The sequence below is a fragment of the Carcharhinus amblyrhynchos genome, chromosome 27, assembly GCF_965287045.1.
Source record: "Carcharhinus amblyrhynchos chromosome 27, sCarAmb.v2.hapA, whole genome shotgun sequence".
Classification (NCBI taxonomy): domain Eukaryota; kingdom Metazoa; phylum Chordata; class Chondrichthyes; order Carcharhiniformes; family Carcharhinidae; genus Carcharhinus; species Carcharhinus amblyrhynchos.
Genome location: NC_137350.1, coordinates 20,056,186 through 20,066,624, shown reverse-complemented (window position 1 = coordinate 20,066,624; position 10,439 = coordinate 20,056,186). Strand labels below are relative to the sequence as shown.

Here is a 10,439-nt window from a genome sequence, read left to right as displayed (position 1 = left end):
CTCCCGTATCCTTACATACTTACCTGCTGGTCCATCTAACTTATGCATCACGACTCTAAGGGACAATGTTTATCATAGCCAATGCACCCAATCTCGCACATTTTTGGACTGTGGGAGGAAGCTGGAGTACCTGGAGGAAACCCACACAGCAACGAGGAGGATGTGCAAATGTGACACAGAACATAACACAAGAACATAAGAAATAGGAGCAGGGGTACGCCATATAGCCCTTCGAGCCTGCTGCACCATTCAATAAGATCATGGCTGATCTGAAGTGGATCAGTTCCACTTTCCTGCTCTCTCCCCATAACCCTTAATTCCCTTGTCTGTCAAAAACCTACCTACCCCTGACTTAAATATATTTAGCGAGGTAGCCTCCACCACTTCAACGGGCAGAGAATTCCAGAGATTCACCACCCTTTGAAGAAGTTCTTCCTCAACTCCGATCTAAACTGCACCACTCGCCGCCCCCTATCTTGAGGCTGTGCCCTCTAGTCCTGCTATCCTTTCTGAGCGGGAAGAATCTCTCTACCTCCACCCTATCCATCCCTTTCATTATCTTATACGTCTCTATAAGATCCCCCCTCATCCTTCTAAACTCCAACGAGTACAGACCCAGTCTATTTAGTCTCTCTTAGTCCAACCCCGTCATCTTTGGTATCAGCCTAGTGAACCTCCTCTGCACTCACTCCAAGGCCAAAATATCCTTGCGCAAGTGCGGCGACCAAAACTGCACACAGTACTCCAGCTGCAGCCTCATCAGTACCCTGTACAGTTGCAGCAAGACCTCTCTGCTTTTATATTCTATCCCCTTCGCTGTAAAGGCCAGCATACCATGCGCCTTCTTGATCACCTGCTGTACCTGCAGACTGAGTTTTTGCGACTCATGCACAAGGACACCCAGGTCCCTCTGCACCGTAGCATGCTGCAGCTTTTCGCCCTTTAAATAGTAATCCCTACAATTTCTGCCAAAGTGGATAACCTCACACTTGCTAACATTATACTCCATCTGCCAGGTCCTTGCCCACTCGCTCAGCCTATCCAGATCCCTCTGCAGACTTTCCACACCCTCTGCGCAATTTGCTTTTCCACTCATCTTCGTGTCATCAGCAAATTTCATCACCCTACACTCAGCTCCCTCCTCCAGGTCATCTATATACATGGTAAATAGCTGAGGCCCCAGTACCGATCCCTGCGGCACTGCACTAGTCACCAACTGCCAATCAGAATAGCACCCATTGATACCAACCCTCTGCCTCCTATTAGACAACCAATCCTCTATCCATGCTAACACCTTACCCCCAACTCTGTGCACCCTAACCTTCTGAAGCAACCTTTTGTGAGGCACCTTATCAAATGCCTTTTGAAAATCTAGAAACACCACATCCACTGGTTCCCCTCTGTCTACCTCACTAGTCACATCCTCATAGAAATCCAATAAATTCGTCAAACACGACTTCCCTTAATGAATCTGCTGCGTCTACTCTATCAAACCATTCCTTTCTAGGTGCCTTGTTATTTCTTCTTTGATGACGGATTCAAACATTTTTCCAACTACAGACGTTAACCTAACCGGCCTATAATTCCCTGCCTTTTGTCTGCTACCTTTTTTGAAAAGCGGCGTAACATTAGCCGTTTTCCAATCTTCCGGCACTTCCCCGGAATCCAGTGACTTTTGGTAAATAATCACTAAGGCAGCCACTATCACCTCTGCCATTTCTTTCAGACCCTGGGATGCATTCCATCCGGTCCTGGGGACTTGTCCACCATCAGTCCCATTCGCCTATCAAGCACTACCTCTCTAGTGACAGTAATCCTATTCAGGCCCTCAACTCCTACCATCCTTCTATGTTTAATAGCCAGACAGTGACCCAATAACAGACAGTGACCCAAGCCAGGAATTGAACCCAGGTCGCTGGAGTTGGGAGGTAGCAGTGCTAACCACTGTGCTACCGTGCCACCTATACTTGCTGAAGCTTTTGTGCTGGAGAAGGAAACATGGCATTTATAAGCATGGGGGGAGGTGGGCATGTCAATTTGGTGTCTGCAGGCTTTTTGTTTTGGGTACCTTAATTCTAATCATAAAAGCCAATTTAAATTAAGTGGAATCATGGTCCCTGCATGTGGGACAAACAAGATCATAGAATCCCTACAGTGCAGACGAAGGCCATTCAGTCTATTGAGACTGCACCCACCATAATCCCACCCAGGCCCTATCCCAGTAACCCCCCATATTTATCCTGAGTCCTCCTGATAATAACGATCAATTTAGGGTAGCCAATCAACCTAACCTACACATCTTTGAACTGTGGGAAGAATGATGTGGAGATGCTGGGATTAGACTGGGGTAAGCACAGTAAGAAATCTCATTATGGTTAAAATTAAAGGTTAAAGTAATTTATTTGGTAGCACAAGTTTTCGTATTGTTTCCACAATAAACCTGTTGGACTTTCACCTGGTGTTGTGAGACTTCTTACTATCGGAGGAAACCAGAGCACCTGGAGGAAACACACTCCGACACGGGGAGAATGTGCAAACTCCACATAGACAGTGATCCAAGACAGGAATTGAACCCGGGTCACTGGTGCTATGAGATAGCAGTGCTAACCACTCTGTGATGCTGCCATGATCCAAGCTGACAAGACATTGGGTGGAATTTTCTCGCCACAGGAATCGTGGGCAGGGCATGGAACATGCCAAGGTCCGTTGACGTTAGGTGGGATTTTCCAGTCTTGGAGTGAACGCAGCTTGAAAATCTCACCTGTTGCATTCCATCTTGGGCTAGATCAAAGCTAACGGTATTGCAGGACATGGTCAAATTGGAAAAAGTTTTAGTGGCTGGAGAATTCAGTGATAGGTGAATGAAGAAAACAACACCACGGATGTTGGAAATCTGAAATATAAACAGAAAATGCAGGGAAAACTCAGCCAGTTTGGCTGCATCTGTGGAGGGAGAAAGAGTTACTGTTTCAAGACCACCTGACTTCCTCGGGTGATAGGTGAGTTGCTTTTGCAGCAAGCCAGCAGAAACTTAGTGGGCTGAATGGACTCCTATGCTGTAACCATTCTGTGGTGATATGAAATTAAGGTGTCAGGTGTCTAACAATGTCAGAACTGCTCATACCATCAGAGATCATATGCTCTGAGGTAAGAACTAGCAGTGAGAACCATTGAATAGGAACAGTGCAGAAAGATGCCTTTCTGTCTGTCAGTTCCCATCATGTGTCACTTAAATTTTATTCCATTTCAGATAATGATTGCAGTCTCTCTTGGAGGTCACAGCTGAATCTGCCTCTACCATAGTGCTAGCACTGCTGCCTCACAGTTCAATTCCTGGATTAAACCTCGAAAGGTAAAAATTCCTGAATCCTCACCTGCACAGAAAGAAAACCGAGCCCAATAATCTCAGCAGAAAAGTAACAAGATTAAATGTTCAATTCCCAGCTTAGATCACTGTCTGTGTGGAGTCTGCACGTTTTGCGCATGTCCGCATGGGTTTCCTACGGATGCCTTGGTTTTATCCCACAGTCCGAAAGATATGCTGGTTAGGTGCATTGGCCATTCTAAATTCTTCCTCTGTGTTCTCGTAACCTCTAAGGTAGGGACATGTTTGGCATAACTTTGTGGGCCGAAGGGCCTGTATTGTGCTGTAGTTTTTCTATGTTCTTGAACAGGCGCTGGAGTGTGGCGACTAGAAGATTTTCACAGTAACTTCATTGCGGTGTTGGTGAAAGCCTACTTGTGACACTAATAATTAAACTTTAAACTTTAAAAGCAATGCAATCCAGATCCTAGCCACTTGCTACATCGAGTGATTTTCCTTGTGTCGCCATTGCTTCTTTTATCAATCACCTTATATTAATGTTCTCTGGTTCTTAATCCTTCCACTAACAGTGGCCTCCTACTTGTCCAGATCCCTCCAGATTTTGAATACCTATCAAATCTCCCCTTAATCATCTCTTTGTCATGCAGCTACTACATTCCCACATTATTAATAAATCATAGAATCCCTACTGTGCAGTAGGAGGCCAGTCTTCACTAACTGTCCCTGACAAAGTACCTTACCCAGGCCCTTTCCCCCACCCTATCCCTATAACCCCATTTATTTATCATGGCTAATCCGTCTAACCTACACATCTTAGGACACTAAGGGGCAATGTAGTATTCAGACCAGAATTTCTAGCACTCTGACAAAAAAAAACCAGGCTGTGTTGTTTATGTATCAGTCTGGTGGGGTGGGCCTGATAGACCCAGCAAGACTGGCTCCTCAGAAATTGGAGCAACATCTTCAAAGGATGACCCAATCAGAACTCACTTTATTCCCCCACTTCATCTCGAAGGTAATGGGGGTTCTTCTCACTCCCATTGTTCAAATGGCACAATTATCAAGGGCTCTTTCTCCTCCCACCCACCACACAATTATTGGGGGCACTCCACTCCTCCCCCTGACAACCACTATGTTGGTATTACTATTGCTTTTTCTTCCAATTCCCATTTCCCATATCACTACAAGGTCCTGCCCTCAATTTCCACTCCTCACCTCAATGCCCACTTTCTCTCCCATCAGTGCAAGTTTTCCCCTCTTCAATGGCCATTCTCTGTCAGTGCCATGTTTTCCCCCCTCCCTTCAAAGGCCTTGACGCTGTCTCCCCCAATCACACACAACAGGAAACTCCCCCCAATTGGGCTTCCCACAGGGCCTCCCAAGACACAGACTGGTACAGTGCCAATCTGTGCCAAGGTAGTACCCAGACATAGTCTTCTTCCCCTCGGGGCTACAGTGATCTTGGCACCTCTGGCAAGAACCCCTCAACTTTTCTCACCTTCCTAAAGCTGTTGTGAACCTCATGTCGGCGAGGTTTGAATATTCAGGAAGGGGGAATCATGTAGCATGCAGGCTCTCCAATAATTTGTAACTTCATTAAAATTCGGGAAACAACCTCGCCAGTCAGAATCCTATTTCCTGATTCTCGTGAGATTTTGGGCAGGATTTTCTTGCCGCACTCGCCCCAAAACCGGAAAATCCCACCCGAGGTCAACGGACCTTTGCATGGCTTGTCCCTTGCCTGCTTTGATTGCTGTGGCAGGCGGGATAGGAAAATTCCACCCCCCCATCCCTTGTGTTTGCTTCGTCATTCTTGCTGACAGCAAACGTGGGCACAAAATTGCAAAATTAATAAAATTTATGTTTTATTAACAGCTTTCTCAACCCACCAGGGAGTGATAGAAGAGACCTTTCACTGATACCTGCTCCAGCCCCACAACCCACTGAGATACCTGGCCTCTTGAACAACCCTGTTTTTTTAATAGGTCCACTACTGATGGCTGCACATTCATTTGCCTAGTTCCTAAGCTCTGGAAAGCATGGTAGCTTTCTAGAATTCAAACAGTTAACTATTACAACTTGTGAAGGTATACCAGTGCTACTTGAAGGACAGCTTTCTGTAATTGAATTTTAAGTCACTTAAAATAGAATTCACGTTGTGAAGCTTAAAATAATTAAAGTTAAACTCAATTTTCTTGTTTGCCTAAATAAGGTTGCAGGAAGTTCGTATCCAAATATGAGAACGCGACTAGAAAAAATACACAGAAGATGATAGAGCCATAATTCACAATGTTAATGCAATAAGTCTCCAATTGCAATATAAGCACTATATAATGGGCAGAGATGCACTGAGGCAATTTAAAATTGGAATAAACAAATAGCTAAAAAGGACAAGTTATTGAAAGCATGACCCATAATATTACAGAATAATGTAGAACTGTTTCTGCTTGCTGTTACTTTGCAACAAGAAGCCTTATTAATACTGCAGGTTTATCTATGATACGTTGAATATAGACTTTGAACTTAAGTTCACCATGACTACTGCACTACTGAACTTGCCAAAGACAAAATTAAATGAACGCACAATCACCAGATCAGATCAAAGCTCTGCAGTTGTGCCACATCCAAATGTGAATGATGAAATATAAAATAACTACTTTGAAGAACATCCACAATCATCTTGCTCCTCAATGATGGGGGACTCTACCACTGCAAAAGATAAGGCTGAACTATTTGCAACCATCTGTGAGACTTTTTTCTCTGGAGTGTAGGTGGCTTAGGGATGACCTTATAGAGGTCTATAAAATAATGAGGAGCAGAGATCAGCTAGATAGTCAATATCTTTTCCCAAAGGTAAGGGAGTCTAAAACAAGAGGGAATAGGTTTAAGGTGAGAGGGAAGAGAGACAAAATGGTTCAGGGAGGCAATTTTTTCTCATGGAGGGTGATGAGTGTCTGGAACGAGCTGCCAGAGGTAGTAGTTTGGCCATTGTGATACAATTTTGTCCTTTAAAAAGCATTTAGACAGTTACATGGGTAAGATGGGTGTACAGGGATATGGGCCAAATGCAGGCAATTGGGATTAGCTCAGGGGTTTAAGAAAAAAGGGAGGCCTGTTTCCATGCTGTCAACCTCTATGACTCTATGACTTGTGCATCTCAATTCATATTTTGGCCTATTGATTTTCCAAAGATTGGGGTGTAATTGATAGAGGAAGATTCCTTACTGGGTAATGATTCCACAGGCCAAGTGTCCATGGTCAATTGACTGTTCATCATATGCGAGCGTAAATAGTAAATTGCTAAAGTTCTTTAGCATGGCGCTCAAGTCCTGGTAGCATCCTTGTAAATCTTTTCCGCACTCTTTCTAGTTTGATAATATCCTTTCTATAATAGGATGGCCAGAACTGCACACAGTACTCCAAGTATGGCCTTACCAATGTCTTGTACAAGTTCAACAAGACATCCCAACTCCTGTATTCAAAGTCAAAGGTTTTTATCATGGATAAATACTAAGTTGAAGTTATCTGGAAACATATTCTGTGTAGATGTTAAAAAAAACAAATTTATTCATAGCTTAATGTAGAAAATACACATTTAATAATTCAAGTACAGAATTATACACCAGCCTCACTGTGATACAGGTTAAAAGTCCCTTCAAAATATGTTGGTGTAGAGGTTTACCAAGTTTGGAGGCTGTTGGTGTTTTCTTTAATCCCAACAGCATGATTTTGGAGACAAAGCCGTTAACAAAATTAATTCCTGCTTCAGGCAAGTATTCTTATCCTAATATAAGCAAATATATTTGCTCACATCTTTTGATGCTTCAAGTACTTAGCAGAATAGAATATGATTTCTGTCATGTCAAATACCTACATGTTATAAACCCTTAAAGGTATATTTTTAAAGCATACATTTTTAAATATAAATGGGTTTTAAGGTGGCTTCCCAGTAATACCTGACAGTTGTGTGGATTAAACCATTTTATCTTTCAAGAAGACGAAGTTACCCTTTCTGATATTGATTCACCAGGTTTCAGCCAGGGGACAAACAAAACTCTACCAACAGCTTCATTGTAAAAATGCAAATTTCCCTTGTCAAATTTAAAGGTTTTGGCCACTTAAAAACCACAGATGGGAGAAGACTTCAGACTGGTAACTAAAATACTACAATCCCTTATTTAGCATTACCCAACCGCACTTGCCCAAGACTGGAAAATTCCGTCTGAAGGCAATGGATCTTTGCATGGTCCAGTCTTGCTCGCTATGATTCCCGTGGTGGGCAGGACGGGAAAATTTCACCCTGTTAAAATTTTATGGTAAGAAGTCTCACAGGTTTATTTGGTAGTAAACACCACTAGCTTTCGGGGTTTGCCCCTTCGTCAGGTGAGTGGGAGTTCTGATCACAAACAGAGCATATAAGGGCACACACTGCTTCTGTGAGACTTCTTACTGTGTTTACCCCAGTCCAATGCCGGCATCTCCACATCAAAATTTTATGGTACAGTCTTGGCTTCCTGTTAAAGACATCAAAGAAAATTCAAACTATTTTTCAGAGACATCTTCAAAGACTGACAGAGTTGCATTGGAGAGAGAGAGTCCAACAGGCAAAGCCATTGACCTCTACAGCCAGTTAAACAGCAAAGTGACAAGCAACAACACACTGAAAGATAAACAAACTTTTCCCTCAGCTAACCTGTCCCATTTTCAAGCCTACCTGAGATCTCCAGGCAGATCAACTCTTGGAACCACAACAACCTCATGAGAAATTTCTGTATTTGAAACCTTCACTTCAGCTAAGGTAACAACTCAACAATAAAACGTCAGGCCTGCTTCAAAATAGAGACTGACTTCAATTCTGTTTTATAATTTCTGGTTTATCTTCACCTATATCCAATTTTTGTGTGATTCTTGTGTGATTGTGGATGGGGCGAGTCCGGTTGGGTAGTGCCAAATAAGGGATTGTAGTATTTTCATTACCAGTCTGAAATCTTCTCCCACCTGTGGTTTTTAAGTGGCCAAAACCTTTAGATTTGACGAGGGAAACTTGCATTTTTACAATCAAGCTGTTGGTGGAGTTTTGTTTGTCCCCTGGCTGAAACCTGGTGAATCACTATCAGAAAGGGTAACTTTGTCTTCTTGAGAGATAAATTTCTGGGGCAAGTGTTGGGGAATAAACTAACCACCTTAAATTTTAAAATATAAAAGTTTACTGCTGAGTTATTTAATTTTACTTGATCACTATAAGGGTAAGAAAATACCTACATCCATGGGCAAATAAAAGAAAAATTTCAGCTACAAAGTGCTGCCTGCACTGGAAAGTGAATTTTGTTCCATTGATACCAGTGAGTAAACCTATTTCTGGAATGCTAATACATTTCGTTCTATTTTTGTTCAGAACAAAAGTTTCAAATAAGAAGCTACATGGGCCAAGATATAAATGGAAAATATGAGTTTTTTTTGCAATCTGTAGGAATATTAATCCACATTTAGTAAACTAATTTCAACATTGCATTATCACTTCAGTATTTGCTGCTGGTATGTAGCTAAGTTATTTTCAGCATCTATGTGATCTGATGATGTTACTTCGCTCAAGCAGTAGGTTAAAGCATGGGCTTGCAGCTAAATTCCTTTAGAGGTTTCATGATTGTACCCTGGACAACAATGCTATTTGGATATTTCTCCCCTGAAAAATGAGAGAAAGCATGGTCTGATCTGCATAAGGCCTGCAGGAGTTTATGAGTTATGTTTGGAAATGTCTCTTTTAGTTTAAGGTGAAATAGAATACTCTTGGGGGTGGAGTTGTGGGTAATACTAAATCTGCCTGGAGACTGTTCCATATGAGGCTCATTTGATCCAGATTGAAACCTATCAAGTAACAGTTTTCACCCCTTGACATAGAAAAAGGGATACATATGCAGACAGATAGAAAAAGAGGGAAAGAAAGGTAACATTTTTTATCGCAGTGTGGGGAAGAAGCAGCATCACCTCTTGGCCTTTTGGCTAAGATCAAGTGTTCTTATCAGTTTAATATCTGATACGCCCCCTGTCTGGGGGCCAAATATTAAGTGGATTTTTGGAGCAGGGTGGTGGGAAAGGGGTTAGCTCTTTCCACTCTACGCATCGGCCTGGTCTTGCAGTGCCTCCAGGAATGGTGCAACCAGCCCAACCCATCCCTCTTGGGAGAACAAGAATGTTAAAAGCAGTTACCACTATGAAGAACAGGGTGAACTGTTTTTGTATCAACAACTAAAAAAGATGCCTATAAAAGTTGGTTTTCCAATCTAAACTTAGAAAATAAGACTGACAGGACTTTGAGATTCTTAGAAACAAGGGCCAGAATTTTATGGTTCCCCCACTGGCAGATCCTTGGGGGGATGGGAGCGGGGGGAGGGGGGGGGGATGCAGGAATAGGGGGAGAGTTTGGGTGGGGAGGGGTGGTGAGAGCAAAATTGAAGGAATGGGATTCCCTGTAGGTTTCTTCCCGCTGTGAACTCACAGTGATTTTTCAATGAGACAGGCAAAGCTTCAGATGGGAAGCCCATCCTTGCCCCAATTCAAGTCCTTAAGTAGGCAATTACTGGTCACCTAAGATCCATTTCCCACCAACTCTAAATTTTTATGCTGGCAGGTGTATTGAACTTCCATGGAGGAAATCTGAGAAAGAACAGCGTTACATCTTGGAAAGGTGGGGGCGGTATGGCAGCAGGGGGCGGGGGGGGGGTGGGGTCGTACCATCAGAAGCCCCTTTCCAAAGTCATACCCACCTTTTTAACCACCTTTCCCGTGGTCTCCAGATCACTTACTTTCAATATCACCACTCGAACCCCAATTGTCCCCTTCACAGCCCCCACAGGCCTTCCCAACATTCCTGACCTGGGATACTTTGAACTTACCTGGGCCAATGGTGCCTGGCCTTAGGCTCCAATATCCTCCATTTCTTTTTCAGTCCAGGGCAGTGCTGTTGCTGCAGGGACGAGATCTGCTGGCCAGTCTCATTGGCCAGGAACTCTCTAAGGTAGGACGTCCCTCTTACAGTTACTTATTGTAACTAATAAATAAACTTTAATGCTCATTCGAATGTGAAATACAACAGTGCACTCAGAGTCAGATGTGT

At 43.1% G+C, this 10,439-nt stretch overlaps 1 non-coding gene across 1 annotated transcript; it reads left to right on the top strand.

Moving 5' to 3' along the window:
* The first annotated feature begins 9,305 nt into the window (after window positions 1-9,305).
* Window positions 9,306-9,487, top strand: LOC145359344 (U2 spliceosomal RNA). The gene has a single exon (XR_013889565.1). It is a non-coding gene; the product is annotated as a U2 spliceosomal RNA (small nuclear RNA).
* Window positions 9,488-10,439: the final 952 nt, after the last annotated feature.